This window comes from Chlorocebus sabaeus, chromosome 12, assembly GCF_047675955.1.
Source record: "Chlorocebus sabaeus isolate Y175 chromosome 12, mChlSab1.0.hap1, whole genome shotgun sequence".
In the NCBI taxonomy this organism is placed as follows: Eukaryota; Metazoa; Chordata; class Mammalia; order Primates; family Cercopithecidae; genus Chlorocebus; species Chlorocebus sabaeus.
In genome coordinates this window covers 9,768,138-9,789,235 of record NC_132915.1, presented here as the reverse complement: position 1 = coordinate 9,789,235, position 21,098 = coordinate 9,768,138, and positions in this window count along the sequence as shown.

The following is a 21,098-nucleotide window of genomic DNA, read 5'->3' as shown; positions in this document are numbered from 1 at the left end:
TACTCAGAGGGATTGGGTTGTGAAGCATGAAGCCCCCTCAGTACCCATGAGCTGACAATGAATAACCTTTATTGGTAAAAAGAAAACAGGCCCCTCTTTTGACGACATCTTGAATTGTCTCATTGATGACGAGGCAGGCTTATGTATTTCCAGGCAGCATGACGCTAATGTAGAGAGCGCTGCAGCCAAGTGGTCAGCCACTCAGTTTCCTGCTCACAGAGTGAAATATGCCAGACTCTCGGAAATCAAAGCAGGCTAAGCACGGGTGTCAGCCCCTGTGCTGAGGAGCACATGTTTGCTCTGGCTCACACCTTATTATCGGAAACTAAATGATGGGTACCATAGCTGTCACTCCCCCTTGCTTTCTCCCAAATGCTGGTACTTTAGAATTCATGCAACAGTGCAGATGAGGGAAAATGCTGCATCTCATATGCTGGCCAAACCCGTTAGGCAGAGAGAGTTTGGGGTGAGGGCTGCAGAGAGGACGAGGGAAGGGTCCCAGGTGGCGCTGTGCCTCACCAGCACACATGGATGCAAAGGGCATTAGTGTCTAGAGCAGCCGCAACGTGGGCCCACAGGCTGGGTGGCTGAAACAACAGACATCTACTTTCTCACAGTTCTGGAGGCTGCAAGTCCAAGAGCCAGGTGTCGGCAAGGATATTTTTCCTGACACCTCTCCCCTTGGCTTGCAGGTGGTGTCTTCTCCCTGTGTCCGCACATGGCCGTCCCTCTGTCCCTGTGTCTGTGTCCTCATCTCTTCTTGTAGGACACTTGTCATATTAGTTGGGACTCACCCTACGATCTCACTGCAAGTTGATTACCTCTGTAAAAACCTTGTCTCCAAATATAGCCACTGGGGTCCTGGGGGTTAGGGCCTCAACATAGGAATTTTTAGGGGCATGCAATTCAACCATAGTACAAGGTAATTTAAATTCTCCCCAGAGAGTGAGAGTGAGCGCCGAGGCACATGCTGCGGTGTTACCAACAACATGCAGTACTTCCGCAACTGCGCTTTTTACAAAATGTATCCTTTATTTATTCTATAGCGTGAACCTTCCTCCCATTTACATTTCCAAGTGGAATTGAATTGTTTTAAATTACCCCCAGGAAATCTTTTCTTTTTCATCACTTTTATGGTTTGTTTTTGTTTTTGTTTTGAGAGGGAATCTTGCTCTGTCGCCCAGGCTGGAGTGCAGTGGTGCAATCTTGGCTCACTGCAACCTCCGCCTTCCGGGTTCACGCCATTCTCCTTCCTCAGCCTCCCAAGTAGCTGGGACTACAGGCACCCGCCACCACGCCTGGCTAATTTTTTGTATTTTTAGTAGAGACGGGGTTTCACCGTGTTAGCCAGGATGGTGTTGATCTCCTGACCTCGTGATCCGCCCCCCTCGGCCTCCCAAAGTGCTGGGATTACAGGCATGAGCCACCATGCCTGGCCTTCATCACTTTATATTTTATTTATCTCATATACCAATAACATTGTGTGGTTCTTTTACAAAGCCGAATGATCTTTTACAAAGCTGTGGAAGCATTGCTCGATTTGCTATTTAGTGGTTTGGAATACAGATAGATCTCAGTCAGTAAGAGTTAAAGGGCAACAGTCTCCAAATTCTTTGAGACTTTAAATCCCAGCTCCACCTCCCCTAGCTGTGCGGCCTGGGGTTCCTAACTAATGTCTGTGAGCTTAATCTGTAAAACAGGACACGTAAGGGTACTCACCTCACAGCATTATTGCAAAAATTAAGTGAAATTATAGATATGAAAATGTTGATCTTAGAATGTGTGATTATTATATGCTATTGTTATACCCAGACGTTGTATTACAAAGAATACATATTGTCAAATTGCTTTGCAGAGTGGTTTTGCAAAGTTGCCAACAACAACATGTGTTTTTACCAAGTTTACCACATCAACATAGAATATTATTCTTGGACTGGGCGCCGTGGTTCATGCCTGTAATCCTAGCGCTTTAGGAGGCCAAGGCAGGCAGATCACTTGAGGTCAGGAGTTCAACACAAGCCTGGCCAACTGGAGAAACCCTGTCTCTGCTAAAAATACAAAAATTAGCAGGACATGGTGGCAGGTGCCTGTAATCCCAGCTACTTGGGAGGCTGAGGCAGGAGAACTGCTTGAACCTGGTAGGTGGAGGTTGCCTGGAACCAAGATCATGCCACTGCACTCCAGCCTGGGGGACAAGAGCGAAACTCTGTCTCAAAAAAAAAGAATCTTATTTTTTATGTTACCAAAGCATCAGAGGTTCAGTCTAGGTCCTTCTGCTCTCAGCACAGAAAGCCAACGATTAAGATGATCAGTATTACCAATAAAGAAGCTTTAACCAAGTGCTGCAGCCAAGACAATGGGCGTTCAGTCTCATCCATCTCCCTGACCAGCTCAAATTAGGGGTTTATATAGCAGGGGAAACGGTGTAACAATGTGTGAGAAAACAGGAACTTGGGAAGGGTAAGGAAATAATCATGATAAATAAGACAGTCTCCTTGTCTGGATGTGGTGATCTGGTGAGTTTCAGTTCTTTGATACTTTTATCTTTGATACTTTTAGAGAGGCCTGGGGGTCCTTTCCTGAGGAAGGAACTCAGATAAAACAAAGTAAGGTTCAAGCTTTAAGACCAGGGTCCCTGTCTGTGTTTATCCAAAAAGACTGTCTATGGGACAACTGGATTGGTTTCATTTACAAAATAAGCTAACTGAAACAGCGTGGAACAGTATTTCTCTCTCTCTTTTTTTTTTTTTTTTGAGACAGCATCTTATGCTGTTGCCCAGGCTCAAGTGCAGTGGCTCAATCATGCCTCACCTCAGCCTCAACCTCCCAGGCTCAAGTGATCCTCCCATCTTAGCCTCCTGAGTAGCTGGGATTACAGACGTGCACCACCACACCCAGCTAAATTTTAAAAAACATTTTGGAGAGACGGAGTCTCACTATGTCGCCCAGGTTGGTCTCAAACTCCTGGGCCCAAGTGATCCTCCCGCCTTGGCCTCCCAAAGTGCTCAGATTACAGATGTGAGCCACCCTACTGGGCCCAGTATCTTTATGTAACTTTTTGCCCCCTTCTTTTTGGGTACTTTAAATTTGTATTATTTTGTTTTCAAGGGGAGTTGCAATTTTTTCCATATTTTCTGGGAAATTTTACAAATTATGGTTCTATTTCTGTTCATTGTTTTTCCTGTTTATCCCTTCCTTCACCACAAAAGGAAATATTTAAAAACTTTTTCTATCAAAAGCACTATTTAAATCATGTGAGAATCTTTATTTAATCCTTCTATGAAATAGAATGACTGCTTCTGTGATTTATCCCTCTATGACATGGGAAAGCACATGGAGAACTGGGAGCTGACAGCCCTGACTAGAGCATGGGAGGCCTGGGAATTGCCCTTTGGAATCACACAACGTCAGAGCTAGAGGGGGGAACTAATCCACAGGAAAAGTCCCACTCTTAGGGGAGATCATCAAAGTGGGGGCACATCCGCAGGGTGTATGGCCAGTTCCATGTCACAGTGCTATCTCTAAGTAAGACTTTCCCAGCCACAGTGGAACTGCATCCAGCACACACTTCACCTATGAAAATGGGACTATAGGCTGGGCGCTGTGGATCACACCTGTAAACCCAGCACTTTGGGAGGCCAAGGCAGGAGGATCACAAGGTCAGGACATTGAGACCATCATAGCTAACATGGGGAAACCCCGTCTCTACTAAAAATACAAAAAATTAGCCAGGTGTGGTGGCATGCACCTGTAGTACCAACTACTCAGGAGGCTGAGGCAGGAGAATCGCTTCAATCTGGGAGGCAGAGATTGCAGTGAACCGAGATCACGCCACTGCACTCCAGCCTGGGCACAGAGTGAGACTCTTGTCTCAAAAAAAAGGAAAAGAAAATGAGACTACAATTAGCCAGGCATAGTGGCACACACCTGTAGTCCCAATTACTCAGGAGGCTGAAGTCGGAGTATTGCTTGAGCCCAGGGAGTCTGAGGCTGCAATGGGCTGAGGTTGCTCCACTGCACTGCAGCTTGGGTGACAGAGTGAGACCCTGTCTCAGAAAACAAGAAGAAAGAAAAGAAAATATGATACATGAGTTGAAGGTAAAATAAAAACAATGGATAGAGAAGTGCCTTTCCTTATGATTCCTTACTTTTGTGCTGTAGAGAGCCTGTCTTGGTGATGGAAACTTGATACAGGGGTTTGCAGTAGTAATTTTTTCCACATATTTCCTAATAGCAAGTTTACTGTCAACATAGATCTGTAAGATACAATTCTGCTGCATATTCACCTGTCTATTCTTCAAGATGAAATCGGAATTCTTTTGTCAATTTCTTTTTTAAAAGCCTCCCAGTGATCCTCTACAGACATCGTGATTGAAAACAGGGCTCACAGCGGGGTTCTGCAGCCGCGGGCAGGTTTCTAAGCCTTGGTTTTTCATCTACAGATTGGGGACACCAAGGGTGCCCACCTCATGGACAATCCACCATTAAGACGTGCTGCAGTTAGTTAGATACCAACTTCCAACAGGGCTTCCCTGGCCCCACGGTCTCCAGGGACTCTGAATCCCTGTGTCCCAAAGCAACCCAATACACTTTACTTCCACCAAAACTGGACGACCAGGGGTCCAATTCCTCCAGCCCCCGCCTTCCTGGAAAACAGTCTTACAGACCAACTCAGGCCCCTGCTGCAGCCCCGTGGCCTGTGCCCTCCCTGACTCCTGGGGCAGCTGTAAAGCGGGATCTGCAGCTGCACCCTGGCCTCTCAGAAGCCACCACGTGGCAGGGCTAACACTGCCCACAGCAGCGGCACCTCAAGATCAAGCCAAGGAGAAATACTGCCATTTAGAACTGCTTTTGCTTTGATCCCCTGTGGTGAAGGCCACAGATGGCTCATTTGTTTTCCCTGCTGTCCAGGGCCTCAGCTGGGAGGACTTTAAAAACACAAAAAGAGGCCGGGCACGGTGGCTCACACCTGTAATCCCAGCACTTTGGGAGGCCGAGGTGGGCGGATCACGAGGTCAGGAGATCGACACCATCCTGGCTAACACGGTGAAACCCCGTCTCTACTAAAAATACAAAAAAATTAGCTGGGCATGGTGGCGGGCGCCTGTAGTCCCAGCTACTCGGGAGGCTGAGGCAGGAGAATGGCGTGAACCCAGGAGGCGGAGCTTGCAGTGAGCTGAGATCCAGCTGGGCCACTGCACTCCAGCCTGGGCCACAGAGCCAGACTCCATCTCAAAAAAAAAAAAAAGAGGCTGGATTGAAGGCTTCTCCACTCATAGGCCTGCTGCTCGAGGCTGGGCTCTGGCGGGACTGTCAACTAGAGCACCAACAGGTGGCTTCTCACAGTGGGCAGCTGAATCTCAAGAACGAGTGAGTGCACTGAGAAAACCAGGAGAAAACTGCGCGGGTTTTCTGGCCTTGCCTCTGAAGTCAGGCACCATTAGTACTCCCATACCTGTGGGTTGTAAGAGAGTCTCTATGGCTGGTCTGACACAGCCACACACAGAAGAGTTGGGAGGAGAGACATTAATTCTGTGAACATCTCTGGAAAACACAATCTTCCACAGTCCCCATCTCAGAATAATAATAATGATAACCTATATATAGAGATATTCTTTTTTTTTTTTTTGAGACGGAGTCTCGCTCTGTCGCCCAGGCTGGAGTGCAGTGGCCGGATCTCAGCTCACTGCAAGCTCTGCCTCCCGGGTTCCCGCCATTCTCCTGCCTCAGCCTCCCGAGTAGCTGAGACTACAGGCGCCCACCACCACACCCGGCTAGTTTCTTGTGGGGTTTCACCGTGTTAGCCAGGATGATGCCCGTCTCGGCCTCCCAAAGTGCTGGGATTACAGGCTTGAGCCACCGCGCCCGACCAGATATTTTTTTTTTTGAGATGGAGTCTCGCTCTGTCACCCAGGCTGGAATGCCCTGGCGCAATCTCGGCTCACTGCAACCTCTGCCTCCCAGGTTCAAGCAATTCTCCTGCCTCAGCTTCCTGAGTAGCTGGGACTACAGGCGTGCGCCTCCATGCCCAGCTAATTTTTGTATTTTTAGTAGAGACAGGGTCTTATCATGTTGGCCAGGATGGTCCCGATCGCTTGACCTCGTGATCCAACCTCAGCCTCCCTAAGTGTTGAGATTACAGGCATGAGCCACCACCCCTGACCCCATGTGTGCTTTTATATATCATCTGCCAACAGTGGTAATTTAGTCTCTTCCTGACCGAGTTTCACGTCCTCCATTTTACTTACTGTTTAACTGCATTTGCTTCCAGGACGATATTAAATAAAGAAGTGATGTGGCGTTTACATTCTTGTTCTTGACTTTTCTTGTTTCTAGAGTCTTAGCATTAAGCAGGACACTGGTTTCTGACTGGAGATATCAGTAGTGAGAGACTGAAAATACAAATAGACAATGGGCAGATTATGTATAAAAAAGGATCTTTCTCACAACCTGCAGCCTAGTTCAGGAGGCCAACCTGCTGTCTACAGTAACCAGCCCAGGAAGCCAGCCTGCTGTAAGTCAGACCTGCAGGAAGTCAGGCCAGTACCCAACAAGCAGTCCAGGAAGCCAAACAACAAGCCCTGTAATAGCAAGCCCAAAATGGCCAGGACTTGTTTAACAGCTGACAGTGACTCAGCTCTCCTACTCCTGGATTTTTATCCAAAATATTTGAAATCAGCATGTTGAAGAGTTATCTGCACTCTTGTGTTCCTTGCAGCACTGTTCACAATGGTCAAGATATGGAATCCAACTAAGGGTCCATTGATGGCTGAATAGATAAGAAAAAATGTGTGGCCAGGCACGGTGGCTCACACCTGTAATCCCAGCACTTTGGGAGGCCAAGGCGGGTGGATCATGAGGTCAGGTGATCAAGACCATCCTGGCTAACACAGTGAAACCCCATCTCTACTAAAACTACAAAAAATTAGCTGGGAGTGGTGGTGGGCGCCTGTAATCCCAGCTACTCGGGAGGCTGAGGCAGGAGAATGGCATGAACCTGGGAGGTGGAGCTTGCAGTGAGGCAAGATCACACCACTGCACTCCAGCCTGGGCAACAGAGTGAGACTCCATCTCAAAAAAAAAAAAGAAAAGAAAAGAAAAAATGTGGTATATATACACGGTGGAATATTCACCTTTAAACAAGGAAGAAATGGTTATATGTGACAACAGGGATAAAATTGAAGAACATTTATGCTAAGTGAAATAAGCCAAACACAGAAAGACAAATACCGCATGTTCTCACTTCTATGTAGAATCTGATACAATTGAACTCATAGAAGCAGAGAGAAGAATGGTGGTTACAGAGGCAGAGGGTGGGGGAAAAGGGAGATGATCCAATGGTACAAAGTCTCAGTCAGAAAGAACAAGTTTGAATTTTTTTTTGAGATCTACTGCACAACATGGTAAATAGAACTAATAATTGAGTGCTATTAGTGGAGATAATAATTGCTAAGAGAGGAAATCTCAAATGTTCTTATCACTACAAACGTCAAATGTTTGAGGTGATGAATAGGTTTAATTGGCTTAATTTAATTATTTCATGTTGTATTCAAAAGTCATAACATCACTTTGTACCTAAAAATGTATATAGCTGTAATTTGTGAATATATAATTTAAAAATTAAAAATAAGTAAAAAAAATTTTTCAAAACCGTCACCTTTCCTAATTTTTGCACCTGCTTTCAACTTAAGACTAACCAGAGAAAGACAAACCTTAATCAGTTGCATAGGACGCCCCTTCTAATTGGTCACCCCAGCGTCCCCAGGCTAGCAGACTTCCTCAGGGCCCACCCGGGCCTTCCCTTTTCCCACCATGAAGCTTCCTCACTCCTCAGCCAGCCAGGGAGGCCCTGGAAACACCAGAGATGGTGCTGACTATCCAGCTGCAGCAAGCTGTAATAAACAGCCTTTGCTTGTACTCATTTGGGTGATATTAATTTATTTCTATAAGTAAACATTTCATCATGCTAAGGAAATATCTATACTCTATTTGGATTTTGTTGATTTTAAAAATCAGGACAATATTAAAGAGGTAATGTCAAGGTTACGAATTATGACTTTTACTACATGTCTTTTTCAGCAACTACGACAGCGAATATACACATTTTCCCTTTGCTTGCTAATATGGTGAAAGGTAAAAAAGAGATATTGGGTTTTTTTGGTTATTATTATTTTGAGACAGGGTCTTGCTCTGTCACCCAGGCTGCAGTGCAGTGGCGCCATCCTGGCTCACTGCAACCTCCTCTTCCTGGGCTCAAGCGATTCTCCCACCTCAGCGTCCTGAGTAGCTGGGAGTATAGAAGTGTGCCACCACACCCTCCTAGTTTTTGTATTTTTTGTAGAGATGGGATTTTTGTCATGTTGCCCAGGAAGGGCAACATGATTAGTGCTCAAGCGATCCATCTGCCTCGGCCTCCCAAAACGCTGGGATTACAGGTGTGAGTCACCACACCCAATATGTTTATTTTAAAATAATTTTTTTTTTTTGGTCTTTCAACCTAGGTATCATGTTACACGTTATTTTTGTTCGTTCTATGAATTATATTCATTTTGGCTCATATTTTCTGACAGGTTATTGAAAGTATATCAGAAAACTACTGATTTTTTAAAATATGTATGACTGAACTGTAATTAATTTTAAGTGATTTGCTATTGATTTTTGTTTTCAATTTTAGGTAGATCACCCTATGATCTTCAGATTATTATAATTTTGTTTTTACTTTCCATCTTACTTCTGTTTCAGAACATATTAAAGTGGTTATGGTTAAAGGCCCTGAAACCAACCCAATAATCCCTTAAACAGGTTTTTTTAAAAATAAACATAGAAATTGGTCCTCTGGTCTTTAAGCCTGAAACTTACATTTGTTTTATCTGAGTTCCTTCCTCAGGAAAGGACCCCATGCCTCTCAAAAAATATCAACCAACTGAAACTCACCAGATCGTCTGATCCAGGTGATGCCACACCCCTCATTCATCATCATGGCTTCCTGGCCCCTCCCTAGTTCCTGTTTTCTCACACATAGTTACATTTCTTCCCTGCTATATAAACTCCTAATTTTAATCAGTCAGGGAGATGGATTTGTGACTGAGCGCCTGTCTCCTCAGCTGCAGGACCCGATTAAAGCCTTCTTTCCTGCACTACTCATGTCTCAGTGATTGGTTTTCTGTGTAGCAAGCAGCAGGACCTAGACCGAACTCTCTGGTGTTTTGGTAGCAGTCCCTGTGTTGTTCCTGATTATAAGAGGCATACAGGTCAGGTGTGGTGGCTCACGCCTGTAATCTCAGCACTTTGGGAGCCGAGGCAGGAAAATCATGAAGTGAGGAGATGGAGACCATCCTAACACAGTGAAACCCCGCCTCTACTGAAAATACAAAAAATTAGCCAGGGGTGTTGGTGGGTGCCTGTAGTCCCAGCTAGTCAGGAGGCTGAGGCAAGAGAATGTCATTAACCCGGGAGGTAGAGGTTGCAGTGAGCTGAGATTGCACCACTGCACTCCAGCCTGGGTGACAGAGTGACACTCTGTCTCAAAAATAAATAAATAAAAAATAAATAAGTAAATAAAGAGGCATACATTGACTGTTTCATCATTAGGAATGGTGATGGCATGTTGCAGTGACCAGGGTTGCCTGGACAAGGAGCTGACTGGGAATGGAGGATCCTCTTCTCCTAGCTTGGCTTCCCACGGATTGCAGACCCCTTGCCTTTTTCCCCAGGAGGAAGGGTTACCTCCCTCCAACCCCCGATAAAAGAAATTTTCCTGAGCCCTAAGAATGTGCGTTTTTCTTTCCTTTTGCCCAACCCTATACCTAACGTTGGGTCTAACCTTAAGCTGGAGGGGGAAAAACAAGAAAGCAAGAGAAAAACAGAGCAACCTCTCCTTGGAGAACTGACCAGAGACAGCAGAAAAATAGCCTGACCATGAACTTCAGGCCCTTTGCAGTCTGTGGCTCCATTGTACTCTGGGACTCAACACAATTTCCAAAACCTTAAATCAGGGATTCCCAACCCCCAGGCCATGGAGCAGAATATCAGGTACTTGTTTGGAACCGGGCTGCACAGCAGTAAGTGAGCAGAGGGTGAGCGAGCAAAGCTTCATCTGTATCTACAGCCGCTCCCCATCTCCCACATTACTGCCTGAGCTCCACCTCCTGTCAGATCAGCAGCAGCATTAGATTCTCATAGAAGCACAAACCCTATTGTGAACTGCACATGTGCGGGATCTAGGGTGTGCACTTATGAGAATCTAATGCCTGATGATCTGTCACTGTCTCCCATCACCCCCAGAATGGACTGTCTAGTTGTAGGAAAACAAGCTCAGGGCTCCCACTGATTCTACATTATGGTGAGTTGTATAATTATTTGATTATGTATTACAATGTACCAGCCTGGGCAACGTGGCAAAACCCCATTGCTACCAAAAATACAAAAAATTAGCCAGGCGTGATGGTGCACACCTGTAATCCCAGCTACTTGGGAGGCTGAGGCATGAGAGTCACTTGAATCTGGGAGGCAGAGGTTGCAGTGAGCCAAGATCATGCCACTGCACTCCAGCCTGAGCAGCAGAGTGACACTCTGCCTTTAAAATATATATATGTTTTTTCCATATATATATATATTTCCCCCTATATATATATGACCTGACAGGAGGTGGAGCTGAGGCAGTAATGTGAGTGATAGGGAGTGGCTGTAAATACAGATGAAGCTTTGCTTGCTCACCCACTGTTCACTATATGTATATATATAATATATAACATTATATATAATTTATATATTATATATTATATAACATATGATATATTACATAATATATAACATATAACAACATAATATATAACATAACATACATTATATAATATATAACACATATAATATATAACATATATATTATATATAGAGAACAATGTAATAATAATAGAAATAAAGTGCACAATAATGTAATGTGCTTCAATCATCCTGAAACCATCCCCAATCCCACTGCCTGTCCATGGAAAAACTGTTTTCCAAGAAACTGGTCCCTGGTGCCAAAAAGGTTGGGGACTACTGCTTTAAAGGACTTAGGGTTCAAAGACTGGCCCAGGACATAATCTACTATGACAAACCCACCCTGAAATGACAAGCCAAATACCTGTTTAAATGTCCTATCACTTTTCCTTGTGCAACTTTGATCATTTGTCTTTGAGCTCCATCTAGTTTGGGAGAGGGTCTTCCTAGGGACTGCCTTCCCACTTTATGGGCTAAACTGTGTCTCCCTAAAAAAGCATATATTAAAGCTCTAGTATCACTGAGTGGGACATCATTTGGAGATAGTGTCTTTAATTAAGGGTAATTAAGAGGTAATTAAGTTAAAATGAGGCTATTAGAGTGGGCCCTCATCCAATCTAACTGTCCTTATAAGAAGGGAAGATGAGGACACAGACACATATGCCAGGACAACCATGTAAGGACACAGGGAGAAGATGCCATCTACAAGCCAAGGAGAGGCCTCAGAGGACACAAACCTGACAATACCTTGATCTTGGTCTTCTAGTCTCCAGAGCTGTAAGGAAGTAAATATCTGTTGTTTAAGCCACCCAGTCTGTGGAACTTTTCATGACAGTCTGAGCTGACTGATATGCATACACTGTGAATCCTGGGTGCTTTCTAATAAGTGTCTTGATTCTTCTCTGACAGTGAACCTGAGGCCCATCCCACAGGTCTAATGCCTCAATTAGATATTTCCCTGCCTAGCAAGGAACTCCACTGAACTCTCACCTTGTATAAGAGTCTATACTTGGCCGGGCACAGTGGCTCCTGCCTATAATCCCGGCACTTTGGGAGGACAAGGCAGGATGATCACCTGAGTTCAGGAGTTCGAGACCAGCCCAGGCAACATGGCAAAACCTTGTCTCTATACAAATTACAAGAAACTAGCCAGGCATGGTGGTGTGTATCTGTAGTCCTAGCTACTTGGGAGGCTGAGTTGGGAGGATCACTTGAGCCCGGGAGGCGGAGGTTGCAGTGAGCCAAGATCATGTCACTGCACTCTACCCTAGGTAAGAGCGAGACTCTGTTTCAAAAAAAAAAAAAAAGTCTATGTTTTTTCCTTTGTCACTATTGACCCTGTTGTTTAGTTCATTCTCACGCTGTATAAAGAAATACCTGGGTGGGGCACAGTGGCTCACGCCTGTAATCCTAGCACTTTGGGAGGCCAAGATGGGCAGATCACCTGAGGTCAGGAGTTCAAGACCAGCCTCGACAACATGGCAAAACCCCGTATCTACTAAAAGCACAAAAATTAGCAGGGCGTGGTGGTGGGCACCTGTAATCCAAGCTACTCAGGAGGCTGGGGAAGGAGAATCGCTTGAACCCGAGAGGCAGAGGTTGCAGTGAGCCAAGATGGCACCACTGTACTCCAGCCTGGGTGACAAGAGCGAGACTCCGTCTCAAAAAAAAAAAAAAAAAAAATGCCTGAAACTGGGAACTGGGTAATTTATAAAGAAAAAAGGTTTAATTGACTTATGGTTCTGTGGGCTATACAGGCTTCTGCTTCTGGGGAGGCCTCAGGAAACTTACAATCATGGCAGAAGGCAAAGGGGAAGCAAGCACCATCTTCACATGGTGGAGCAGGAGAAAGAGAGCAAAGGGGGAGGTGCTACACACCTTTAAACAACCAGATCTCATGAGAACTCCAACACAATACTTTGCAGCCTTTCAGGGGAACCTAGCTTCCTGACTCTCCTCACATGCCACGAGAATCAAATCTGTAGCTATTTGTCCAGTTGACTTATTTGATCCATAAGTACAATAAAACCTCTCTTATCTCTCCAAGAGGGCCAAATGTGGTGCCCTGACATGGGTCCCTAGGTTAAGCCCCCAAGGTGACAAAAAGACTGGAGAGGCTGCCTCTCTAAGTATTTACACCTCAAGGAAAAGTGAGCCTGAGAATGTGGAGAAATCTGTATCTAAAAGCCAAAGGTGGGCAGTGGCCGGACTTCTGGCCCACAGAGTGTGTGTGAGGCTGCACATATGTGTTGTTTAAAGCCACTAAATTTGGGGGCAATTTGTTAGGTAGCAATAGGTAATTAATACAATAGTCTTAACTCAAATTGATCTATAATTTTTTGGAGTTTGATAACCATCTTATTTAAGTTTTAGTACATACATTCTGCATTTTTAATAAATTGGGAAATTTTTTGTTTTAATCTTTTTCTTTTCTTTTCTTTTCTTTTTTTTTTTTGAAACAGGGTCTCACTCTCTCACCCAGGCTGGAGTGCACATAGCTCACTGTGGCTTCAACATCCTGGGCTGAAGTGATCCTACTGTCTTAGCCTCCCAAGTAGCTGGGACTACAGGCATGCACCACCATGCCCAGCTAATTTTTTGGTATTTTTTTGTAGAGACAGAGTTTTGCCTTGTTGCCCAGACTGGTCTCAAACTCCTGGATTCAAGCAATCTGCCTGACTTGGCCTCCCAAAGTGTAATCTTTGTACATGGTGAAAATTTATTTCTTCAGGCTTTCAAATTAGTATTGTAAAATGATTTACAAATGGAATGTTTTGTTTTTAAAAGATGTCTATATTAATGATTTCTGTTTCTTTGATTTTTCTAAGCATATTTTGTTTAGTATACTCAGATACTTTTCTTTAGTCAATTTGAATTTTTTTTTCCAGAAAGTTACTCATTTTATTAAAAATTTTCAGGCCAGGCACAGTGGCTCAGGCTTGTAATCCCGGCACTTTGGGAGGCTGAGGTGGGGGGATCACTTGAGGTCAGGAGTTCAAGACCAGCCTGGCCAACATGGTGGCTACCCCATCTCTACTAAAAATACAAAAATTAACTGGGAGTGGTAGCGCGTGCTTGGAATCCCAGCTCCTGGGGAGGCCGAGGCAGTAGAATCACTTGAGCCCAGGAGGCGGAGGTTGCAGTGAGCCAAGATCATGCCACTACACCCCAGCCTGGGTGACACAGTGAGACTCTCTTTCAAAAAAATAAAATAAAATTTCTTAGCATGGAAGTATTTATGATATTCTCTTCATCTGGCCTTATAACCCCTTTAGCACTTTTAGTTTTGATTATCCCAGTTTCTCTTTTATTACATTTTTACAGGTTATATATGCCATTGTTTGTATATGGCTGGGAAGATTCCCAAAGTACTAGCTTTGGAATTTATTTATCAGTTTAGTACTACTATCTTCTGTCATAATTAAGATCTTGTTTCTGTATATTTATAAGGATGATTTGCTTGGTGGTGGTGTTTAAGCAAAGTTTGCTCAGATCATTCTTTTTTTACTATTATTGTTTATAATAAAATAATTGAAGGTTGTTGGTATTGATTTGCAGGTCCTCAATGCTGAGATTTTACAAGTTGATTTACTTTCCTCTTTGACACATTTCTTCCATGGGATTGTGACTTATAAATTTCAAAATCTTTAGTGTCAGAGGGGACACATACATGTGCATCATATGTGTGATTAATCTCCAGCTTCTTTACATTGTACCCTCTGGTAGGTAGGGTGACCTATGTTCCAGTTTTCTCGGGACACTCCCAGGTTACACTTTATGGAGAAACAAAATTTCCCTGGATTTCTCGGGGCTCCTGTAAAAGCCCCAGCTTTCCGACTCTCCTCACAGGTCACAAGTATGAGATCTATAGCTATTTGTCTAGTTCATGTATTTGATTATTTAAGTACAACACAACTTCTCTTATCTCCCCAAGAGGGCCAAATGTGGTAGCCCGAGCTAGGTCCCTAGGTTAAGCCCCCAAGGTGACAAAAAGACTGGAGAAGCTGCCTCTCTAGGTATTCACATCTCAAGGACAAGTAAGCCTCAGAACTTGCAGAACTCTTGTCTAAAAGCCAAAGATGGGCGATCCCAGCTACTTAGGAGGCCAAGGGGGAGGATCACTGGAGCCCAGGAGGTGGAGTCCAGCCTGAGCAACTTAACGAGACTTCAGTCTCAAAACAAACAAACAAAAAAAACCCCAGCTGATACACACACACACACACACACACACACACACACACACACACGAGGCTAGCAGGCTCCAGGAGATTTTATTTACATACCAAAAGGCCCAGTATTTCCAAGAAGACTCTTTTAGGAAGGAAGGCAACAGCTGCCTGCTTCCCATCCGCAAGCAGGGAAAGTCATTTCCCCATCCCTCACCTATGGAGTGTCCTCCTCCCATCGGCTTGCATCACGTTCCCCAGGGGACGGGCCTGGGATGAGGCAGTGCCAGTGCACTGATGATTTATGGCAAGGTGTTCAATAAGAACTCTTGTCTCTGAGCCAGAGGCACCTCATGTATACTGTATTAGTTTGCTGCGGCTGCCATAACAAGGTACCACAAACTGGATAACTTAAAACTACAGAAATGTATCCTCTCAAAGTTCTGGAGGCCAGAAGTCCAAAATCAAAGTGTCAGCAGAGCCATGCTCCCTCCAAGGATCCAGGGAAGGATCCTTCCTTGCCTCTTCCCACTTTTGGGGGTTTCCAGCAATCCTCGGTGTCCCTTAGCTTATGGCAACCTAACTTCATGCCCTGCCTTCCGCTTCATGTGGCAGTCTCTGCTCTGTGTGTATCTGTGTGCAAGTTTCCCTCCTATAAGGACAGCAGTCATTGGGTTAGGGCCTACCCTAGTCCAAGAGAACCTCATCGTACCTTAATTACATCTGCAAAGACTCTGTTTCCAAAGAAAGTCATATTCACAGGTGGAGTGGGTGTGAATTTGGGGGAAAACTTTTCAACCCAATAAATAACACACATGCACAAAAAAAACAACAAATACTTTTTTTTTTTTTTTTTTTTTTTGAGACAGGGTCTTGCTTTGTCACCCAGGCTGGAGTGCAGTGGTGAGATCATGGCTCACTGTAGCTTTGACCTCCTGGGCTTAAACAATCCTCCCATCTCAGCACCCCCAAGTAGCTGGGACTATAGGTGCATACCACCATGCTCAGCTAATTTTTGTATTTTTTTGTAGACATAGGTTTTCGCCACGTTGCCCAGGCTGGTCTGGAACGCCCTAGCTCAAACAATCTACCCGCCTTGTCCTCCCAAAGTGCTGGAATTATAAATGTGAGCCACTGTGCATGGTCCTAATGAAGAAACATTCAAAACCCAACACACATGTCATCTCAGCATAACTATTAATAACGCCCCTTTCACTCTCAAAAGTGTTCCAGTTTGGATGATAAATGGTGTGGCCCCTGACTGATAGAAACTCATAGTGTTGGACAGTATCCAATTCTCCCCTACTTCTTCCTGTCGTTTGGAAGTTATGCGTGGTCATGTGACTGGTTTTAGCTAATGGAATGTGACAAGGAGTGGCATTTGTGACGCTGCCTTTAATTGCCAGTGCTCAGCTCTTCGGTCCTCTCTATATTATCAAATCCAATCCAGTATGAACCAAAATAATGATATATCATAACCAAGTAGAGCTTATCCCAAGAATGCAAGGATATTTTAACATTGATAAATCTATTTAATGTAGGCCCGGGCACAGTGGCTCATACCTGTAATCCCAGCACTTTGGGAGGCCAACACAGGCAAATCACTTGAGATCAGGAGTTCGAGACCAGCCTGACCAACATGGTGAAACCCCATCTCCACTAAAAATATAAAAATTAGCCGAGCATAGTGACGGACACACGCCTGTAATCCCAGCTAGTCAGAAGGCCGAGGCATGAGAATTGCTTGTACCCAAGAGGCGGAGGTTGCAGTGTGCTGAGATCATGCCATTGCATACTCCAGCCTAGGTGACAGAGTGAGACTCCGTCTCAAAAAAAAAGCATATATCACCACATGTACGTTACACACAACCTAGGAATTCAAATATTGGCAGAGTTAGACATATAAAACAATGGAATGAAATATAAATTCTTGAAGCAATTACATTAGAAACTGAGATCTCTATCTCACCTTGTGCAAGCACACATTCCTCATGCAGTAAAGGCATAAACATGAAAAATGCTTTGAACGTAAGAGCACGTTTTACAAAACTGGGGTACAAAAGACCTTCTTAAGCAAGATTAAGCACAGAAATGATAGAAGATAATTGACTACACAGAAATTTAAAACTTCCATATAACAAAAGATTCCAAACGAAGTATAAAGATGAGAGAATCAGGTATATGCACTATGTCTATACAGGGTTTATATTCAGAGTCTACATTTACTTTAACTCTGATGAATCAATTTTTTTTTTTTTTTTTTGAAATGGAGCCTCGTTCTGTCGCCCAGGCTGGAGCGCGGTGGCGCAATCTCAGCTCACTGCAAGCTCCGCCTCCCAGGTTCACACCATTCTCCTGCCTCAGCCTCCGGAGTAGTTGGGACTACAGGTGCCCACTACCATACCCGGCTAATTTTTTTGCATTTTTAGTAGAGACAGGGTTTCACCGTGTCAGCCAGAATGGTCTTGATCTCCTGACCTCGTGATCCACCCGCCTCGGCCTCCCAAAGTGCTGGGATTACAGGCGTGAGCCACTGTGCCCAGCCAAGAGGGAGATCTTTCTGATACGCCTTTATGTAGAGTATTTTCTTCCTAGCAGTTATGTCTATTTAAAGTCATCATTTTACAATGCATTGGCTGATCTCTGCTCCGTCCCCCACCACGACAGAGGCTCCCTTTTGCCTCGGCCTTCTTAGTCTCCTCAGCTCCTAGGACCATGCCTGGGGTGTCCCAACTCTCCAAAAATATTTTCTGAGTAAATGAAATGAAGGTTTTATACCCTTTGGGAAAATGAAATCAAATTCTTCCTCAGAAAAAAGGACCACTAAGGAGAAAATGTGGGCTGTTCTGAGAATTTGAATTTTATTTGCGGTTTAGTCAACAATGGGTGATGAAGCCACTCTTTGAATTAGGAGACTATAAAGTTACAATTGTTGTGGAGATGGGTGGGGATGGAGGAGGCTGGAATCTTGTGAAGTCACATGTCACCTGCGTTAACCAGATCTCAAGAGACAGGAGCAGATGGAATTCTATGTGGGCATGATAGCATCTACCACTTTTCCAAGAAAAGGCCAGGGTTGCGTGCCCCTTCTGCCCATAGCGTATCCTCCAGCCTAAGGGATATGAATCAGGAGGCCTAGAGTTCCCCCAGTATTGTAAATTCCCCCAAATGGCATGTGCATTGTTCTGGGGAGTGACTCTGTAGTGTAGCTTTCATCAGAATCTCAAAAGGGCCTAAAACCAAAAGAAGGCTAAGACGCATGGGTCTAACTGCTTATTGCTGAGGTAGTACAATTCAGTAAAGGAGGCCAGCCCTCCAAGTGGTTGGATTTTTCTTTCTGTATTTTCCCTGGAGCTAATTCATAGATGGCTCCAACTCTCATTAGGATGCTTGTCCTCTGTAGCCAAGAGGGTGGGGAATAGTACAGGGGCATACAAAATGCCAACTTCCTCCCATGCCCTAAGAGTCCACCACCCTGCCTCACTCACAGCTAATGAATCCCCTTATAGTCCAGCCAAGGAAAGCCCCGCCTCTTCCTCCAACGCGACACACACATCCTGTCAGGGCCCCTCCCTCCCCAGCTCTGGGTCCTCTCACTTAGGGGAAGACTTCCCATCCTCATCATTACCCCATTACCTCCCTCTCCTGGGGAACCCCGTTGCTCTTTGGCATACTAACCCGTTCTAGCAGCTCCCATCACTTAGAAACAACTGTCCTGACCCCACACCCACATCGCTTCATGATAAAACTTATTTAACATCTGTCTACACTTGCATCTTCACTACCCTAGGGGAGGAAAAATTCCTTTTCCCGCCACCTTCCTAGGTTTGTTCAGCTGGGGCCCTACAAATCAGACTGAAAAAAGACGGATGAACAAGAGAAAAACAAATAGAAGTTTATTAACATGTGCACTGTAGAGACACACCAAACTCAAAGATGAGTAACCAAAAGGGACGGTTATGTAGCATCTTTTTTTTTTTTTTTTTTTGAGACGGAGTCTCCGTCGCCAGGCTGGAGTGCAGTGGCGCAATCTCGGCTCACTGCAACCTCCGCCTCCCAGATTCAAGTGATTCTCCTGCCTCAGCCTCCTGAGTAGCTGGGACTACAGGCACGTGCCAGCACTCCCAGCTAATTTTTGTATTTTTAGTTAGAGACGGGGTTTCACCTTGTTGACCAGGATGGCCTCAATCTCTTGACTTTGTTATCCACCTGCCTCGGCCTCTCAAAGTGTTGGGATTACAGGCCTGAGCCACCGCACCTGGTCGGTTATGTAGCATCTTAACAAAGAATAGTACACTAGCAGAGAAGTGACAAGGCCAAGGCCAAGGCCAAGGACTGAGTTTTCAAAGAGTGGCAAATTGCGGAAAGGCAAATATATGGGGAGACCAAGGGGACGATACGGGTGGTTAGCAAGGTTTGTTATGTGGGTTCCTCTGGTGCTGTCTCCAGGCTGCCAAGAGTCTGAAGTTGTCTCCTGTGATTAACAATGAACTTCTGTCCTTCCTGGTTGAGAGGGAAGGAGGGCACCTTTACCAATTTCTGTCCTTCTTTTAGGCAAATAGGGGGAGGAGAGGGAGATCTTCTGTCTGCTGTTTCTCAGTTGCCTTCGGTCCAAAACAGTCCTTATGACAACGTGGAATATTTTGGGGTGGCATATTCTGCCAACCCTAACTTCTTTAACAAACTCTTCAATTAGGCTTCCAGCTCAACCACTCCTGAAACCATTCCTCTCGCCGGCCTACCTGTGGCAAATCCAGTGAATGCCTCAGCCTCCTTATCCCATTGGACTGAGATGACCCTCCCCATGCTTTGAAACCTTCTGGTCATTTGGCTTCTCTCTCTCCTCCCCTCCCAGCTTTCCTGACTCCCTGGACGGCAGAATTCTCCACTCTGCTGCTAGGCATCGCTCCACCAGAGCCCTATGGGTCATCAGCAGGTGGAATGAGGAGCCTGTTTGATGACAGCATTTAAGCCCCCCTTCCCTCTTCCCCTTTGCCCCACATCTGGACAAGCTACTGTGGGGACCCACCAGGAACCTTAGAGTTGGCATGAAGATTATTTTATGCTGAAGACATTGGAGATTCAACAGATGCAGAAAGAAGCTGGAGCACTCCTTATCTGACTAATATTAAGCAGCAACTGTAAAACCGAGGCTGCCATAAATTCCCCTTAGGGCAGTTTCTACTCACCAGAAGAAGATTGAGACCCCATCATAAAAGTTTCATGGCCCTGAGGAAGATGGGAAAGACCATTCATACCTGCAGAAACAAATATTATTAGAAACTTTTCTTTCCTCTTTGTTCTCCTAAAAACCCTTTTGTGGCCGGGCGCGGTGGCTCACGCTTGTAATCCTGGCCCTTTGGGAGGCTGAGGCGGGTGGATCACGAGGTCAGGAGATCGAGACCATCCTGGCTAACACGGTGAAACCCCATCTCTACTAAAAATACAAAAAACTAGCCGGGCGAGGTGGCGGGCGCCTGTAGTCCCAGCTACTCGGGAGGCTGAGGCAGGAGAATGGCGTGAACCCGGGAGGCGGAGCTTGCAGTGAGCCGAGATCGGGCCACAACACTCCAGCCTGGGCGACAGAGCGAGACTCTGCCCCCCCAAAAAAAAAACCCTTTTGTCTTTCCTAAAGAAACCTAGTTGCTCTTCCTAATTCCCACAGAAGCCTTTCTCTCCACTCCTTTTTCCCTTCTAAGTTAGGTTTATAAGCCATTAACTTTAATTTAGCAAGCTAGCTACTTCTTTTGTTTTCTAACATATACATACAAATAAACCTTTTTTCTCCGGTTAGTCTTTCTTTTGTCAGCTTAATTCACAGGCCCCAGGGATTGCACTTAAGAGGATAGAGGAAGTCTCCCCTCAACACACGCACTGATGAGAAATGTTGCTCCCTCCTTTGGCCCCAGCAGGAGAGTCAACCACACAAGCCCTTGCCTGTATATGGAAACCCTAACCCACTTCACCCTGACCACAGTAAAACCCCAAGCCAGGATCCTTTCCTGTCTCGAGCCATTTGGGACCTGCTTGGGAGGCCTGTCCCACTCTCCCAGAGACGGCCATCATCTGAGTAATAAGCCTTTTCTTTCATACCCTCTTGTGTGTGTGGCGCCACCAGCCTCAACATCAGGACTTAGCATTGAGGGGGTTCCCTCCACTTTTGCAGGGACC